Raw genomic sequence first — 19,181 nt, 5'->3', positions numbered from 1 at the left:
TGGCACATTGGAGGGGTTCCAAAAGGTCTTGTTGAAAATGAAAGGATGCGTGAATGAAAAAAAATGCATGAAAGAATGAAATACCTGCAATCAGCTTATAATCCTACAGATTTGGTTTGGGACTGTCACCTTCCCCTCCTTCTAGTCATGCTTTTTGGCATTGGCTTTGTTTCAGTTTTCATTTAGAATTTTTGCTTGTTTCCAAACCTGAATAGCATATGACATGTAGAATTCCTTTTGTTTCACCACTCGTAGGCTGGCATCTTGGCAAATCACTATATTCCTCAAATTTTGTTTAAAACACAAAATTTCTGAGCTACCTATCTTTCTAGACAGAAAACCTTCTCATATTAGCCATTTCCTCTCATGATTTTATTTGTAATTGTTTGTTTTAAATATTGTGAAATATTGCATAGCAATATTAAAAAAAAACTTTGCATCTTACAATGCAGCCTAAGAAGTAAGTGGTTAACGGTAACATTCAGATTCCAGTGTATTCCTCAGTGGTCACAGTTCCCTTCTTCCCTCACCAGAAATTACAACCATCAAATATATAATCCCCATGGTTTCAGTTTATTTTTATTACATATGTATTTCAAAACAATATACTCTACAATACTGGTTTAGAGTTTTACATCTTTATATGAATGATATTATACCCTACAAATCATTCTACAACTTTTTTGTTTAGTACGTTTCTGAGATTTATCTGTTGTTACATATAGCTGTATTTCATTCTTTTTCACTGCTGTACAGAATTCTGTTCAGTTTCCTGTTGATGACCATTTCTGTTTTTTTCAAATATTTGCCCTATTGTAACTAAGTCTTCTATAAGATTCCTTTATACTTTTCTTTGTGAATTATACTAGAGTATCTCTAGAGTATAAACATGGGGAAATACATGCTGGGTTGTGCTTTTTTTTTTTTTTAATCAACAGTTCTAGATATAGTCCTTTGTTATTAATATGCGTTACAAAGATCTTCTCCTAGTTTATCCAGTGTTTTTATTTGAAGAAAAATATTTTTAATGGAATTAGGCATGTAAATCAGCCACCCATTGCCCAAATCCACAAACAATATCAAAAGTCAGCATTTAGACAACTTAGAGACTCATAGCCAACACCTACAAAATTTAAAGCCTTAAAGTCAGTGACAGAAAGTAGCATCTGCTCTTCTAAAACCTAATAAGTTGTATGTATTTATAGATTTTATCTTTGTAAGATGCTGTTTGTTTTTGTATCCGTGTTATTTTAATGGCTTTGATAAGACTATGAATTAATGTGCTACTTTCCTGTTCTTTCATATTCTCATAAAAATATTAAGCAACTTTACCTTAAATCATTTCAGTAGCCATGATTCATTCACACATTCTTTGCAGTAAACAGTGCAAATATACTGATATTCTTCCAGTAATTATGAACACTATATTTATTTGTTTACTCTCACTGGCTTTATCTATAATTCAGCTGGTTTATTTTATTCTAATCTAAATGTTAAAATCCACATTCTTTTCACAAAGAAGATTTTTTAAAAAAGATCTGACAATGGGAAGTACTTCATAAACTGTTATAATATTCAAAAGTAATTATTTTTTTCCTCCAACTTTTTACCCTATCGTAAGCTGAGATTTTTAAGCTCATTTAACATTATGGTTCAAACAAAAATTATGTCAAATATTCTATCTTTATAGCTTCTAAATCCCTAAACCAGTTTAAATATAGCCAGTAAAGAGCACAGAGTATAAATGCAAACCATCAAGCAAGGCAGCAAATGGGAATCAGAGTCAGGATCCTGGCCAAGGCCAGTAATCAGAGATTTGGAACTTGACTGACCAGAAGGATGACCAATCACTACTGAGACTAACGTTCTAAAATCACTAAACCAGGGGCTTCCCTGGTGGCGCAGTGGTTGAGAGTCCGCCTGCCGATGCAGGGGACATGGGTTCGTGCCCTGGTCCGGGAGGATCCCACATGCCGTGGAGCGGCTGGGCCTGTGAGCCAGATTGCCAATTATATTGGTTCTTCTTTAGTTTCAGATGAGAGAAATTCAGCATAAGCAGAAATGAAAACATAAAAACACACACACACAAAAAAAAAACGAGGAAAAACTACAACATTAAAAGGAGTGTTTATGGAAAAGACACTGGTTAATTAATGGAAATATCAGCAATCCATCTGTAAGAGAAGCAGGAATACAGGGACTCAGATGCCATCAGCATTCTCTGTGCCTCAGCCTCAGATATTCTTTTCGTACTTGTTCTAGTTTTCCTTCTACAACTTGACGTTTTCTGTGTTTCAGAAATCTTGGCTGCTGACACCTCCTGAGTTTTATATTGTAGAGATTCAGCCACCAAAGAAATGTTGACTTTTTCTCAGATTTGATTCCAGTTATCTCGGGAGGATTTTAATTGGCCTTACTTGGACCAAGTGCCTGTATCTGACCCATTGCTAGGAAGTCAGGATATTATTATTGGACTAGTTTGAACCTGCTTTCTATTCCTGGCCACAGTTATGGCCAGGGTAAAATTGCTGTCTATTTGCATAGCTGCCCTCACTATAATTTGGGGGGTGATGTATTTGGGGAGAAGATAGGGAAGACCAAGCAGACCCTCCTAGAGGCCCTATTCCAAAAATGGCAGGCAAACTCATAGCTGGTGGTTCTACACCAAGAGGAAGAATATTTTGTCAGTCATGCAGGGATGTTTCTAATAATTCCAGTTTTTCCAACAGTGAGCAAAGCTATGTTGTGAGGTAGAAAGCATTATATCACTAAAAGTGATTAAGGAGAAGCTACAAAATCATTTAAGTATTGTATAGGAAGAACTTAGAAAATGTCTAGAGACTGGACAGAATTACCTTCTAAGATCCACTTCACTTTAATATTTGATAATTCTTAGTTTATTTCATTTCATCCATTCATTGATTCGTTTCACAATTTTCAGTTCGTATCTTGTTTGTGTCACAGTGCTACTTGTTTAGGGTACAAAAGAATATTCTAGGGTACATATTCTGTACCCTCAAGGTATTCATCAATTTGATTATATCTTGTATATTTTTAGTAATACCAAGGAATTTTAACACAAGGCCTAGAAGTTACATGTCCATGAAAATAAAAATATTCCTTGCCTCTTTACCACATGTTTTATATTCCAGCCACACCAGTCATAAAAACGAGCCTTACTTCCATGCTGTCATCCCTTACACATTCTTTTTAGTCTTCCTTTCCTTAAGTCTCTATGTAATATAGTGTAATATATATAATGTCTCCTTTTACTTCTCATCACAAAACAAATTTACCTACTCCTTCTCCCTGTACTCTTATATAAATCCTGCCTTGAGTGTTGCTTTCACAAACAGCGTAGTTTTTCTAATCCTTTTATTTTTTTTATACAATAGATTGTTTTGTGACAGTGTTGAGGCTATTGCAAAATAGTAATGAAAATTGCAAAAAGACAAGGCATTTTTCTACATTTTTTTCTATCCATACCTATAATAGTTTCTTTTATAAATCTTTAAACTCTATTCCTCTGATTCCTAATCTCTTCTCTCTTTCTTTGATGGAGTTCTATTGACTTTATGTCTGTATTACATTCAACAGATTAAGATGCATTAAATATTACATCTCATGGTTTTACTAAAGCTGAGCACATCTTCAGAAAGATTAAATGTCATCTTTTTCTACAAATCAAATTAGTACTGAAAAAGCCAGTTTCTACACGTATATTCATAAAGATATCTCGTACTGTATCTGAATTTGTCTGAGAAATGAGCTTTCACCTTTTGGCAATTACTTGAGACATAAAGAACGGCAAGCAAATCAAGTCAGTTTTTATGACGTTAAATTATTTCATAGGTCAATATCATGTATTAAATTATTATTTCACCTCTGAGTCACATCAAATGATTTTACAGTGAGTGTACTGAGAAACACTTGCTGACAAAATATAAAGTACTTGCCGTTCATATTCATTAACTACCTTGTCTCCAATGTAAAATAACAAATTCTTATAAATTTGACTTTTAAAATTCTTATGGAAGAAATTCTTTATTGATTAGAAAATACTATTCCATTTTACTGTGAGATAGCTTTTGCTCCTGAAGAAATGTGCCTTTTGATTTTACTTTTTTAGAATTTTCATAACTATTTATAGATCACTTCTACCTATTTCTGATAGACATTTTGTGGAATGCAAGAACAGTATGAGAATAACCACTGCCCTCCCAAAGTTTCCGTTTATTTGGAGATATCACTGACTCATGAAATAGAGGGATCTTCACCTAAGGAAAACAAAAATGATAGCTTATACTTAAAACATACCACATATGCATTTACTCTTCACAACAACCTGTGAGCTAGGTACCATTACTGGCCCTATTTTGCAAAGGAGAAAGCACTCGCCAGTGTCATGTAGCTGGCAGTGCAGCACCAGATTTAGCCCTGGAGTCGACCACCATGCTGTACTCCTGCTAAAGAGGGCCAGTGTTCCTAGGGTGAAACAGAAGTAAGAAAAGAGTTCTCAGGACCCTCTAATATGCTATTGACTTTAAAATAAGAATAAACTGTGCAATATGTTCCATTTGTAAAATGTAAACCTGGTTGAACTTTGGAATCAGGGGAAATGATTACAAAGTCTCTGAGACTACAGAATTAGTCTCAAAATTAAATAGATTTAAAGCTTAAATGTAAAAGAAAAACAACAGCCAGAGGAAACTGTTGATGTAAAAATAAGATGAGAAAGGCCTCTGAGCATAGCAGCAAAACACATAATGTTCTAGAGAAGATACGGCTAAACAAAAATTTAAAGCCACTTGCTATAAAAAATATCACTCAAATCAGGAAGAGATTATTAAAATGTGGGTAACAAAGTAGTTTCTGGCTTAATATATAAATAGTTAGAAAAATTGGTTTAAAAAATGAAACATACAAACAGAAAACATTAACAAAGGACCTGGAACTGGCAATCCCTATACACACACAGGCTCATGCTCATACACACTGGAGGGAGAGAGAGCAAATTAATATAGGAAAAGTGTTTAGCCATCAGTCATTAATAAAAAAAAAACATTTTTTGCAGAGTTATTATACACTAAGTAATAGAAGAATCATGTTATCACATAGGAAAAAGTAATAGACATGCAAATTGCAAAGGGATGTCACCTAAGGCGATGACATATTTACATTCTGAATGGAATACCTAAATCCTGTAGGGTAGAGAAAATAGTATATAATATAAATAATATAATTTCTCTTTGAGAAAGGAAATCATAAATTTTTTTAAACAGACGTCTTTTAATTCAGGGAACCATACTTAATGAGTTAGAAAATGAAAAGAAAAATCACTTTCACCTAGATATTCTTTTTTTTCAGGTACCCACGTTGTACATCACTTATCTTCATTAATCATTCAAACTACTAGAGGATATAGAACATTTGCAATCCCTGGAACCAGAGAATCTGTTTGTTAACAAAAGTAAACTTGAACTTGAGATTGCTTCACTGTGAGAGTTAGGTTCTAATGTGCTAGGTTTTCCAGTCATTCCATGTAAAAAGATAAGCACCTGCTTATAAAATTATTTCTCTCCCACCTAAAATGTAACCTTTTCATTTTTCAACACTTTTGGAACATGTATAGATAATTATGAGATATGATAAGGCACAGCTACTATAAGAAAAAGTATTGGTTCATAAATCGAATTTATTTTGATCACTTCGGATATATCTGCACCTACAAAGAATTATCTCCCAAAAAGATTAGCCTTTGTTTTTCCAAAATTGAAATATGCTAGAACAGCCTTGCTTGAATAAAAAGCAGGCCTCTGGGGCTTCCCTGGTGGCGCAGTGGTTGAGAGTCCGCCTGCCGATGCAGGGGACACGGGTTTGTGCCCCGATCCGGGAAGGTCCCACGTGCCACGGAGCGGCTGGGCCCGTGAGCCATGGCCGCTGAGCCTGCGCGTCCGGAGCCTGTGCTCTGCAACGGGAGAGGCCACAACAGTAAGAGGCCCGCGTACCACAAAAAAAAAAAAAAAGCAGGCTTCTGATAGCTTCTAAACCTAACCACAATAAGCCTAGTGTGGGGTTTTATTCATTCTTAAATAACATTTTTTGTCAGCAATAAATATTAAGTGCACAATGAAGCACTTTTGACTAAATATTCTTTTATATCTTAACTATTCTGAATTATATTTGGGGATTGTGGTAGAGTCAACACTATGTGTTCATTGCATAATTTTCTCTTCTTGGGCACATAGGAAAACTAAATTAGAGTAATCCTTGACCTTATAAACATTCCATTTGCTCCTCCAGCCCTCTTTTCCTTTCCACAGCAACCTTGGAAGCCATGTGTTCTGCATCTTAGAGCTACAGTGATAGAAACTGGGTCCCTGGGCCATCTCTTAAAAAACACCCACTCAGGAAAACTCCCTTGTCTACATCACTGTGACATCATTAAAAAAGAGGCCTTTGTTTCATTAAATCACTGTGGTTTGTGAATTTTTACATAGCATAGTCTAAGCTGTTCTAATAGAGCGTTGCATTATTAAAACAATTAGCTGATTTAAAATATTGATCAGTAGTTTAAAACCATAATTGTTTAAAAATGAAAAAGAGCAATAATAATGGAAATGGCTGAAATGATGATACACTGTCTTCAAAACTAGAAGAATCAAGTTGACATAAGTGAACTATAAGTGATTACTCCTTTAACAATGTCATAGTAGAATATGCAAAACAGACCACTTGTATTTTATAAAGTTCTGTGTGTTGAAAGCTAAGAATACTTCCTGTGTAGTAAAGCATTTTCACATTTTTCTTGGAATATCTGAATTACAGACATTCTCAATTATGAACATAATTTAATTGTGATTTTGAATTTAGGAACATAATTTTTCATAGAAACAAGGTCATACTGTATTATTTCACATCTGATCATTTGTATACCACCATCAGTTTTTTTGTTATTAGGTTCATGTACTCCCTATGCTGTAATTTAAGTAACTTACACCAATTCACATTTTAATATATATTTTCTACTAGATATTAAAATAATCACTTAGCTATAAGTATGGTCAGGGATGGTCACAAATTAATCTTGTTGTCACCAGTGATATAAATACCCCTCTTAGGAACTGCTCTTACAGTAAAGGATGATTAGGTTCCCAAGTGACCAAATCACATCCACCTTTCCCCCAAATAACACTATGCTTGTTAAAAATATTATTCTATCAGATAAATCTATTGAAATATTAACTTGTATGTGTTCTCCCCATATGCTCCCTCACCCCCTTCTTCCATTTTAATCTCATAACAAGACTTCGTAGTTCTTTGTTGTAAGGTTTTTAGCCTGGAGAAGAGCAGAGGCAGCCTGTAGTGACTTTGATCTTTAGCTCTTGGGGTGTCCTGGAGAGGAAGGTAAGATCAATATGGTAGATAGAAGTATTCCCCAAGACTTGGTGATAGAGGAAGTCTGTGAGTCCAAGAAGGCTGTGGCAGCAACCAAGGAGATGACCAGACCTGCGGGTTGGGGGGATGACTGTTGGGTGCAGTCAGAGAGACTGCATCAGAGGCATGAGGACTTCCAGTTGCACTCAGCTTCCACACTCCTAGGGGGCATCTAGCCAGAAGACCTGTGTAATCAACCAGGCCCATGAAAAGCCTGGGACTCCCAGTGGACCAGAGGACACATGGAAGGAGGTTGCTGGGTGGGATAGTTACATTTCTAGATGCTCTGGTGCATCCAAAGACCCCAGATACTTGGCACGAATGGTTTGATTCCATTTGGGGAGCAGGACAGAGACGATACCAAGACTGAATAATAGTAAATTTCCTGCTAAACTGGTGGGATGGGGCCACCAAGCTGGAATCCAGTTGATTTAGAGGAAAATTTTAAGTGTGGTATTCTTTACACAGCTCAGTTTGTAGACTAAGAGCTATGCTTTCTACATCAATAAAAGCATTCTGCCGGTAGAATCTAACCACCTTTTAGCAGAGTTTTTCTAAGGGAACCATAAGTTTCACTTCAGGATGGCAGTAATATATTTCTCCAGCCCAGATATTAGTATTAACCCCTCATGTCCTCTCCCCAAACACGTGTGCACGCGCGTGCACACACACACACCGATACAGTGCTCCTAGGTGTACAAGCCAATAAGGGCTCTTCCTGCTAATTTTATACACTCTAGGCCCCTCGACAACAAAGAATTTCAAATCTATTATCTATTAAGGAACTAAGTGTTGACAACTCAGTTACATTGATTAATATGGTATTAAGATACATAAACTATGACCTTTCCAGAGGTTTATTTATTGCCTTTATAAGAAAGACTCTAATATTATCAACTTTTCTGAGGTTATATTTGAATAATGAAGAAACTACTCAGTGTTTGTTAACATTAGTTTAGAGATTTTAAAGACACTGAGTAAAAGCTGTTTATTCTTCTAATGTAAACTCTTCAAAGGGTTTAAAGATTGGATAATCTGAGAGGAATCCTGAGTTTTCCCACAAGGGATACTTATAAAATTCTACTGAGAATTGTTACCTAGTGCTGATTTTTCTGCTTTTGCTAAAGGATATCCGTGCCTTGGCATGGAGCCTCCAGAGCATATAGCTGATTTGTATTCATCCAGATTCCCTAAATGATCTTCCCCCAAATGCAAGCTACTGAATTAATACAAACCATATGTTTCTAAATAAGAAAGAATTCTTGTTCATATGAGCTACCAAATTAAAATTTAATAAAAATGGAAAGACTAACTCTCCCTTGAATATGACCTCGGCAAAAGGTCATTTTATCCCCCTGGAGGTCCTCAACCACTAAATTGAAAACAGGTAATGTACTGCCTCTACTCACACCCCATCACCCATTATTCACTCAGTGTTCCTCTTCTTACCTTCTTTACCAGAGCCCAGTAAGTCATCTAAAGGGAAGGGAAATATGAGACTAAAACTAATAAGAAAATAAAGAAGAATAGGGTGAAGTTTGACAATGAAGATTTATTTCCCTCTTAACTAGAGCTTTAAGCCATTAGTTGAAAAAATTTAATAATATGCTGAGGTTTCCTATTACATGTTTCATTCTAAACAGTAATGCACCTTAACAGATTCCCACTCAGTGATTGGGCAATAATTCAACAAGAGTGATTTCTTTGTATGGAAAGGTATACTTCCTATACTTTTAAAAAAGAAAATCAAAGTGGATGTCACTATGAGGTTGTCATTATGCCACTGGGGGGGGCAAGAAAGTAAGTAATGCTTTCATTAATCTATTTTTGAAAGATTTTAAAATATAAATGTTTGGATTTTTTAAATTACTGTGATTTAGGAAAGATCTCAATACAAGCAATACTTAGTATATTTTCTAGGAATTATATAATTTTCACTACTAAATGATTTAAATTGTTAACGTTCAGTATAGAAATCAAAATTCATCCAGTGGTATAGCTCTTGAAAAATATTAAGTCACACTGGAAAATTAAGCTCTCCACTAATTTCCTATTCTTAAATTAGCAGTTAAGAGGAACAGTTTCTGTTTGCTGCAAGACAAACCAAAGATATAAATAAAAGTAAATAAATAATAGCACCCAGTAAGAAATCTGTGCTCAGAGAAATAACAGAAAAATAGAGTGCAAATATGTAGCCATCTGGAGAATAGGAAAATCAAAAGTAACAAGCAGCATCCGGAATTTATTACAAAGATATTATGCCAAGAGCTTCTTATTGCATTTTTCTGCAATAAGTGTTCAAATTAGTGGGTAAAGAAATACATTATAATGGTTCTGAAGAACCTAGGGGCAGGACTGGAATAAAGACGCAGACGTAGAGAATGGACTTGAGGATACGGGGAGGGGGAAGGGTAAGCTGGGACGAAGTGAGAGAGTGGCATGGACATATATACACTACCAAATGTAAAACAGATAGCTAGTGGGAAGCAGCCGCATAGCACAGGGAGATCAGCTCAGTGCTTTGTGACCACCTAGAGCGTGGAGATAGGGAGGGTGGGAGGGAGACATAGAGGGAGGAGATATGGGGATATATGTATATGGATAGCTGATTCACTTTGTTATAAAGCAGAAACTAACACACCATTGTAAAGCAATTATACTCCAATAAAGATGTTAAATAAATAAATAAGAAATACATTATATACTACATATCTGGGCCCTAGTGATATCATTTTGTACATGATCTCATGGCATAATATTTGCTAACTAATCTAAATTATCTTGGCTATAAATGCTATCATAGTGATTGAAAATTTGCTATCATACCACAAACAGCCAGTTGTAATGAATGACACAGTTTAATGGAATTGTCTAGAGCCAGAGGGATGATATTGGGTTATCTTTGACATCAGATCGTAGAATGCAAAGAAATTAATAAATCTAAAAGCAGTTGAGATATCAAGCAGATATAAAATAGAGGGTAGAAAAGAGAGGAGACATAATGAAAACTACATAGGTCAAAGAAACCAGCAAAATTTATCACCACCTTCAGGAACAGTAGACAGTGGGATCCAAAATGGGATCACAAGTATAATTTTGACAAGTCCACTCCCATTTGCTACTTCAAAATCTAGATGTGGGAGGAGGAAGAGAAAAAATAATTTAAAATCTTCTTCCCCACTGTTATCTAAATCAACCCTTCAAAATACCCACAAATATCAACAGTTCCAAAATCAAATTCCATTACCAGTTGGTGTTTTCCTGCTGCACCTTTGAATGAAGAAATTATGTGTTTTATTTCTCTTTGAAGCCACATGTATGGCATATCTTAAGTGTTCAAAAATATTTCTTGAATGAACAGTGTGTGAGAGAACATCTCCAGAATTTTAGTTTTAAGTGGTGATTAATGGAGCAAAAGAGAAAACTGCTTTTAATTTATTCCACTTAAGAGTTAATTAAATACAAAATTTTTAAAGAGCAATTTCCTAGAGCTGTGCTGTCCTATACTATAGACACTAGCCATATAAAACTTTAAAATTAAAAATTCCGTTCCTTAACTACACTAGCCACCTTCAAGCACTCAGTAGCCACAGGTAGCTAGTGGCATCTGCATTATCGAACAGTTCTATCATTGAAAAGGCTTTTGAACAACATTGTTCTAGAGCATGTCAGTAGCAGATCATCATTTTCTATACATATTTTCTAAACTCTGTATTCATTTATTGAATATACCTTATATATTAGGCACTGAAGATACAAAAATAAGCAAGACCACTTTTTAACCATTTAGAATCTTTCATAGGAAGATATTAGTGATCTGATAGCCACAGTCCAGTGCCATGCCATGGAGGGTTAATAGGAAGAAAGGCAAAAAAGATGGAGAAGATTACTAAAGATTCATTACTGAAGTAATCAAGGTTAATATTTTTTAAATTAAGGCAGAGGAAGTAGAAATGGGGAGGAGAAGAAAGAACCAAAAGATATCTAAGAGGCATAAATAGCACAATTTGGTGAGAAATTGGATGTGGTAAGTAACAGAGAAGGTGGAGTCTAGAATAACTCCCGAGTTTCTATCATGAGGGAATGAAAGAATGTTATCACCATTATATTAAATTGAGTCTATATGAGGAAGAACCAGTAGGGTTTAGAGGAGAGATGCCTTTTAATTTTATATATGGGTGGTTTTTAATGGTTATAATGTATGTTTGTCCAAAATCTATGAGAAAGTTTGAGACTGGAACTAGAGGTTTTTTTTTTTTTTTTTTTTTTTTTGATATTAACATTGTGGAGCTGGTAGTGGATGAGATCACACAACAACAAGAAGGAATGTTGACAATGAAAGCCAAGAAAATTAACACTAAGAACTTCTAGAAAAATCGCAGGAAAAACAGAAATGAATGGGATCATAGAAACCAAGAGAAAGGAGTTTCAAGAAGGCGCCAACAACCTAAAGAGCTTTAAGAAGTTATATGAGATAAAAGCTAGAAAAAAATGTCCATGCCAATAGGTCATAAGTGAACTTAACATGAACATATACCTTAAATGACACTAGCAGAATTTCGGTAGCAAGAAACCCAGGAGTGAATGAGTGGGGAAGAAGGAAAGGTGTAATTAGACCATTTTTTCCAGAAATTGAACAGATTTGAGATGGAAAGAGCTATACATGAAATGATATATAGATGCAAGAGGGGATGTTTACTCATTTGCTATCTCTATTATGGAAAAAGGCTTGAGCATTTAGTTTAAAAGTTGCTGTGTCCATAGGCCATGCATATAATGGGTTCATCTTAGCTGGTGTGGATTAATTGAAGCTTACCTACAGAGCTACTGACCCTTGGCCAATGCTATGGAATGCATTAACTGAAGATAAAAGATGTTTTGAAACCATGGGCCTGTGAATTGTTGCAAACAGGATGTATCAGCCTGCCAGCACTGTTTAGTAATAATAATTGGATTTATAATTGTACTTAATTTCAGTAGAGCCTGCAGGAGGGGACTTACAAATTAAAGGCTGGCAACATACCTAGAATATGCCTATTATGAGGAGTTCATTATGAGATCTCCATCATGAACAGATTGGGTTTCCTGGGTGCTTGAGATGTGCACATGTAGTGGTTGCAGACCTATACAGACCAAGAGTAGCTGTGTGACCCAGAGATGGGAGAATAAAGAAATCTATGCCTGAGATCTCTGGACCTTTCCCCATGAATGTCTTCTTCTGTTGTGTCTGTGCTATATCCTTGCCTGTAAAAAAGTTGTTCTGAGAGCATAAACTGAGTAAACTGAGCTCCATAAAGCAGTGGGATACTAAGGGTGATTAACACATAATTAACACTGGCTAACATAATTTCACTAGCAAAAATCCTCAGTTTTTAAGTCTCTCAAGGAATTTGTCACAAGTGTAATTTTGGGGCTCAACAATTACAATTCCTTAGGCTAGTTTTTTCCTAAAGGAAAAAAAATAGAAATATAGTCTCAATTCCACAAAACAAGTTTAAAAGAAAGAAAAATAATTGTCCAGTTAACCATGAACCATCTTACTAACAATCAGTACAGGGATATTTGAATAATTGATTTTCCATGCAAACTATTTGATTAGTTTATTAAGAGAAGCAATCCTTTTTAGGTACTCATACCCTCTTGGTTGTATTCTTTCACTGTATTTTCAACCATTTCTTCACCCCTCCACCTTCACTATGTAATTTTACATGCCCAGGTATCTCATCCATTTCTTTGGTTTGTGATTAAAGCCAAAGTTTTTCCAGCATCCTTGACAGTGGATTGAATCCCTTCAGTTCACACAGAAAAGACTTTTAATTATCTCTGTTCACACAAAGATCCTATAAGTACCTAGGAAAAGAGTCCAGATGGTAATGTACATAGATACAAACTAAGGTGAAATAGAGTGATATAGTGATGAAAGCAGGAGATTATCAGACAGTTTAATAAAGTGCCAAGGAACATAGATTTTAAATCAGTTAGATGTGGGATTAAATTCCAGATGGGCTCCTAGATATGACCTTGAGAAGGGAAGGGTACTTAATGTATTTGAGCATCAGTCTCCTCCACTGGAAAATGGTGAAAACAATAATGCTTCACAGTGTTATTGTGAGGATTAATATAACATATATATGCAAACTGTTTAGTCCATTGACCAGTGTATAATAAGTGCTTAATAAATTGTAATGATTTAAATTCAGTGAATGAGGGTTCATTAACAAATTATGTATTCATGAATATAATACTTAACCTTTCCAAATCTCTCCATATCTCAGTTTTTCCTAATAAGAGAGTAAAATTAAATTTACCTGACTAAATTTTTATGAGCGTGGAGGGACTGAATATACAAATGGATAATGACCAGATCACATATAAAAATAGAATTCCAACTCACAGTCTCTGCACCAAACAGCACAGGAAGCCAAACCACAGCCTCTGTAGTAAATCATCCCAGAACAGTCAGGGCTTTGTCAGTGACATCCAGCTCCCCTATTTTTTGCCTACACTTCTAACTTGGGACCACCAGAGAAAGCCAAATAAGCCCCTAAAACCAATCCCATAGGATGCCCCACTTCTAGTTAGCCTGCCTCCAGTTTCCCCATGTCAACAGCCTCCAGTCAGAGCATACCTGAAACCTTTATTTTTTCCACTGTAAAACTTTCCCACTCCCCTGTCTGCCTTTGAGTCTCTGCCCTAAGCAATGATGGTGTCTGACTCCCTTGCTATAGCAAGCTCTAAATAAAAAGCTATCTCTGTTTCTTTTCCTTTGGGTGGTCTTTTTTCCATAACATTATAACTGAGGTTAACCTCAGTTCAATGCCAATTTTAAAATGCCATATATATTTCATTAGTGTTATTATTGTGCCGAAAACAGACATCATGATCATTAAGGCTCATCCATGCAACCATCTCTACTTGTGGATGTACTACTTTTCCACCAGGTACATAATACAAATGTTTATGATCAATCCAATTTTCTCCCTACATCATTAGCACAACACACATTCAACTACTTTGAGTATTTCAGGTGCTTAATCTCTCTGCTTTTCCTTTCTGATCATACCTCCCACCTTTTCTGTTTTGTCTGGACTCTGGTGTCTAGCATTTTAGCAATTCTCTAATGTTGCATTTTAGCAACATTCTCATATGCGTAGATAAGTCTGGGTAGACAAATATTGTTTGCTTTTTTTCCCAGAAAGGGGGCTCCTTTCTTTTGAGATACTGTTTTCCCACGCCATCCACATGGTTTGATAGATTGCTATCAATCCTAGTGGCCCCATCCCCAACATGACTGCTCTAGGGATAGGCACGTTGAACCAGTTGGGGTAGGGGAGAGTTGTGCTAGGGCATTTCTAGATTTTTCTTGTTAGGTACAAGACTGAGAATTTGTTAGTCCAGAGCTCACAAATTTCCAATTTGTGAGATTTGCAGAGCTCTTGGAAGTCATGGTTCTAGCCTGGTGGAATAAGCCAGTGTGAGAATGAAGTCCGTATTTAAAAAGAAAAAGGAAAAAGAGTGTATGCATAGTATCATTCACTTCTCTAGGGAATAGAGAAGGAAGAACAAACTCTGAGGATGTAGTTACAGGTTAGTTAAGTCTGAGATTATGCTGAATCTTGGACAAAAGCAGGGGAGAGAAGGCAGGGTCGTGGATAAGAGCTATGGCAGTTACTACCATGATGGGACTTCACCGAGGGAGAAGGGGCAGATTAACTTCAAACTCATATTTTCAATAATTCTGAAAACTAGCCAGATATCGTTAATAAGGCTTCAGAATACAACAGTAAAATGAGAAGTATTATATATTCGAGATAAAAATGCACTAGTCTCACATGCAAATGTCTAGGTAATAGTTCAACATAAACAGCTGAAAATCCTTCAGATTGTTTGATATGTCTGGCAATTAGCCATCCATTTGTCTCTGAGCTCCTAACTTTGGTAAATTTGCTATTGCCATGGTAGGACCAAGAAAAATTGTTGGGGTGGGGGGGAATATCTCAAGAATGCTACATTTGGGTCAGGATGCCCAGACGGATCACACAGTAGTAAGTAGGCCTGCGAAGCTACCAAGTCAACTCACATTTATTGAACAACCAATGAACGTCAAGAAAGAAACAATAGAAAATGCTTTGAATTGGGAGTCAGGAGACCCTTAGTGTTCCCGGTCTGAAGCTTGCAAATTCTTGACCTTCGTTAAGTCATGTAACAGCCTGAGCCTCATTTTCCTTATCTGCAGAAGGGAGGTGTTGTGGACCATCTCATTTGGGGTGTTGCAGAGCAAATAAAGAAATACAAAATCCCCAGCCTCTTCTCTAAGAAGACGTGCAATATTCGGGCCGACACTTGTAAGATGAAATATCAAAAGAAGACATATAAATAACAATTCAAAATAATAATACTCGGCCCCCACAAGGAGGTCTTATAAGCAAAATAAAAGGTAGAAATAATTATTTTAAAAGAATAAGACCCTAGGGATGCAGTTTTAGACAACGTGACGTGAAATACAACTGGGCGGCTGGTGGAGGGAGACCTTCCGTCCCTTCCCTAGGCCCTGGGGATTTTTCTCATACTCTCTGAGTGACAGCTTCGCCTCAGCCTCCAGAAAGGGACTGATAACTAAGGGACTGACCAAATGGGATATTAACCCAGGCGGAAGCGGCCCAGGGTACTCGGGTCTCTATGCCGCCCATGGGAGCCGTGCAAACGGCTGGAGTGGTGGGCGCCCCAGACTCACCGGCTCCGCCTGCCCACCCCGCCGGCTCCGCGGCGCCGGCGGCCGAGGCCCTCAGTTCGGTTACTCGGTGTCCAGGCAACCGCGGCGGCAGCCGCCTGGGACCCCGGGCTCTTGCTCCCCGGGCCTCCCGGGCGGGTCCTGTGCCTGCCCCGCGTTTCCGCTGCAGACCGGTGCTGCTGGGGCTCTGAGCGCGCTAGGCCTTCTCGGTGCCGCCACCTCCCCGCTCTTTTTTATTTCCTTTCTAACCAGTTTAACCCCGCCAAACTCCTTTCCCTCCTTACTGAAGAGGGAGGGGTGGGGACGAGTGAACTGCAGTAGTCATGATTAGAATCGGGATCAGACTTCTTTAATGTGAAGACAGTAGGACTTTTTTCTACACTCACAAATGGGAGGTTTCTGATATGCTACCCTCATTATCACCTCTTAAGAGGAATTCAAGGACTACAGGTGATAAGCTCCGCTTGGTTTGATTGTCCGTTCTAAGGTGACTTTGGTATTGAGAAATCTGAACAAGCTATGGGAGAGAATAGGAAAACTTCGCGTCTGTAGGTTGAGGTGGGGAAAATGATGAATTCAAGCCGTCTAACGGTTTACTTCTAATAAAAACAAATTTTTGAAGCGTGGTTCATCTCACGAAATATCAGGTGCCACAAAATACATACCAAAACTTTGTTTCCACCTCAATGAATGTATACTGTGACCTGAAATAGAAGCGTCTTCCAAGAAAGAGTCTTGTGCATTAATTACAGTATGCTTACCTTCAGTATTTCTGGGATGAAATCAAACACTAAATGATAAACCGAAGATGGTTAAAAACTTAGGATTAGGATAAAGATTAGTATCCTCATGCAGACAAATCATATTTCCAGGCAACACTGTATACAGGCAAAGGCCTGCCAAGGTTAAGGAAGCAAAATATACTATCTTAAGACACAATTCAATTAGTAATCGTTTTTAATGGAGGGACGTCCACAGGGCCAAACCTGGAATAAGATCATTCCAGCCAAAGATGTAAAAGAGGAAAAGCAATAAGAAGCAACCTGGAGAGAGGTCTTAATCTTAAATTCATATATGCAGAAGCAGAGCTTTTTTTGTAATTAAAAATTAGACTCCAGAATGCACTCTCCAGTTTCCCATCTCCCTCCATTAATTATTTAAATTTGACATGTTAGCAATACAATGTTAAATTTAAACCAGATGAATCATTTGCATACCAGTAAATGTATATTCATGAGGGTTCAAATCATCTAAGTGAGTATATTAAAACAAAGCAATACCTAGATTTTTCTCGCAAAACAAAACTTTACCTACTAGAAACTTCATTCTTGAAATTTTTCTCTTAATTAGAACTCAGTGATTGTTAATTGCTATACATGCACGTATTGTGGTAGGCAGAATTCTAAAGTGAACCCCCAAGGACCCTAACTCCCTGGTATACATGCCTTGCATATCCTCCGGACTATTAATAGGATGGATTTTATTCTGGTGATTAGCTTGTTACATGATACAATTGGCTTTAAAAAGGGAAATTATCCAGGGTGAGTTGGACTTAATTGGGTGAACCATTAAAAGGGATTGGCCTCTTCCTGGAGTCAGAGATTTGAAGCTTCAGAGAAGCATCTGACACAAGGGATATTCTTCATTGTCAGCTTTGAAGATTTAGAAGCCATGTAGCAAGAAATTCAGGCAGCCTCTGGGAGTTGAGAGTGGCTCCAGCTGACAACCAGCAAGGAAACTGAGGACCTCAGTCCTGCAATCTTCAAGGAACTGAATTTTACCAACAATCTGAATGGGCTTAGAAGAGGACACTCTGCTCCAAATGAAAATACATCCTGCCAACACCTTGATTTTGGCCTTGTGAACCCTGAGCAGACAGCCCAGTCAATGTCACCTGGATTTCTGACCTACAGAACTGTGAGCTAATAAATGGATGTTGTTTTAAGCTGCTACATTTGTGGCAATTTGTTATGTAGCAATAGAAAACTAATATACCTTTTAACTTAAAATAAACAAAAGTAGCAATTTTTTAATAAAGATACAGGGGTATCTCAGGAAACTCAGGGCAGGATTGTAGGTGAAACTCAAATAGACCAGACTTAGACACTGCAAAATGAAATCAATACTAGATCTATTGTCATAAAGAACGCAGTGGATAAGGTCACCTTATTAGCAAATAGAGAAACAGATTTCCTACAAAAATAGAACAGAAATAGCTGATTTTTCTGTAGCAACAATTAAAGTGAAAGGATAGAATGAAATATTAACCGTACCTAGAGAAAATAATGATCAAATAAAAATACATTCCCTGCAAAACTATCATTCAAGAATGAGAACAACAACAACAAAAAAAAAACCCCATATTTTGAAGGAACAAAAACAAAAACAAAAACCATTGGCAGAGCTATACTGAACTATGTACTTTAGTAAGAATGAAAATAGTAAAGCTATTAGAAAGATGTGTGGTTAAATCTAAACAACCTGCCTATATGAAAACACTCAACCATCCACCTGTCTTCTAGTTGTTCTTGTCTTTCTCTTCTTAATTATCTCCTGTCCAATTTGTCCTTAAGACATGCATGCGACTGTTTTAATATATCTCCTGACAGTGCTAGACTATTTCGAGAATTAGATTTAACAACAGAGTGCTCTGGGCCTCTCCTTTCTTACTTACTGGAATTACTTAGAGCCACTTTTAGATTAACTAAATGCATACCACACCTGCCATAGAAAATTGGCTGAATACTCCTATTTATTAATAATAATGTTTTATTAAGATGGACCAGAAGGATCCTCAGTAGACAGCTGGAATTGGCATATAATTATATCTGAAAGAGTGGCTTGATATAAATTTTTCTAAATTAAAAATTATTGTCTTTGGTAGACATTCTCCAAATTTCAGTTTTCTTACATCAAATTATAATACTTCTTATAGCAACTTAGCTTATTTTTACGTTGCAACTCACACTAATGTACAAGGAGAAAATAAGACGTTCAAAAAGAGCATTACTGA

Source organism: Pseudorca crassidens, chromosome 12, assembly GCF_039906515.1.
Source record: "Pseudorca crassidens isolate mPseCra1 chromosome 12, mPseCra1.hap1, whole genome shotgun sequence".
In the NCBI taxonomy this organism is placed as follows: Eukaryota; Metazoa; Chordata; class Mammalia; order Artiodactyla; family Delphinidae; genus Pseudorca; species Pseudorca crassidens.
This window is presented reverse-complemented; position numbering follows the sequence as displayed.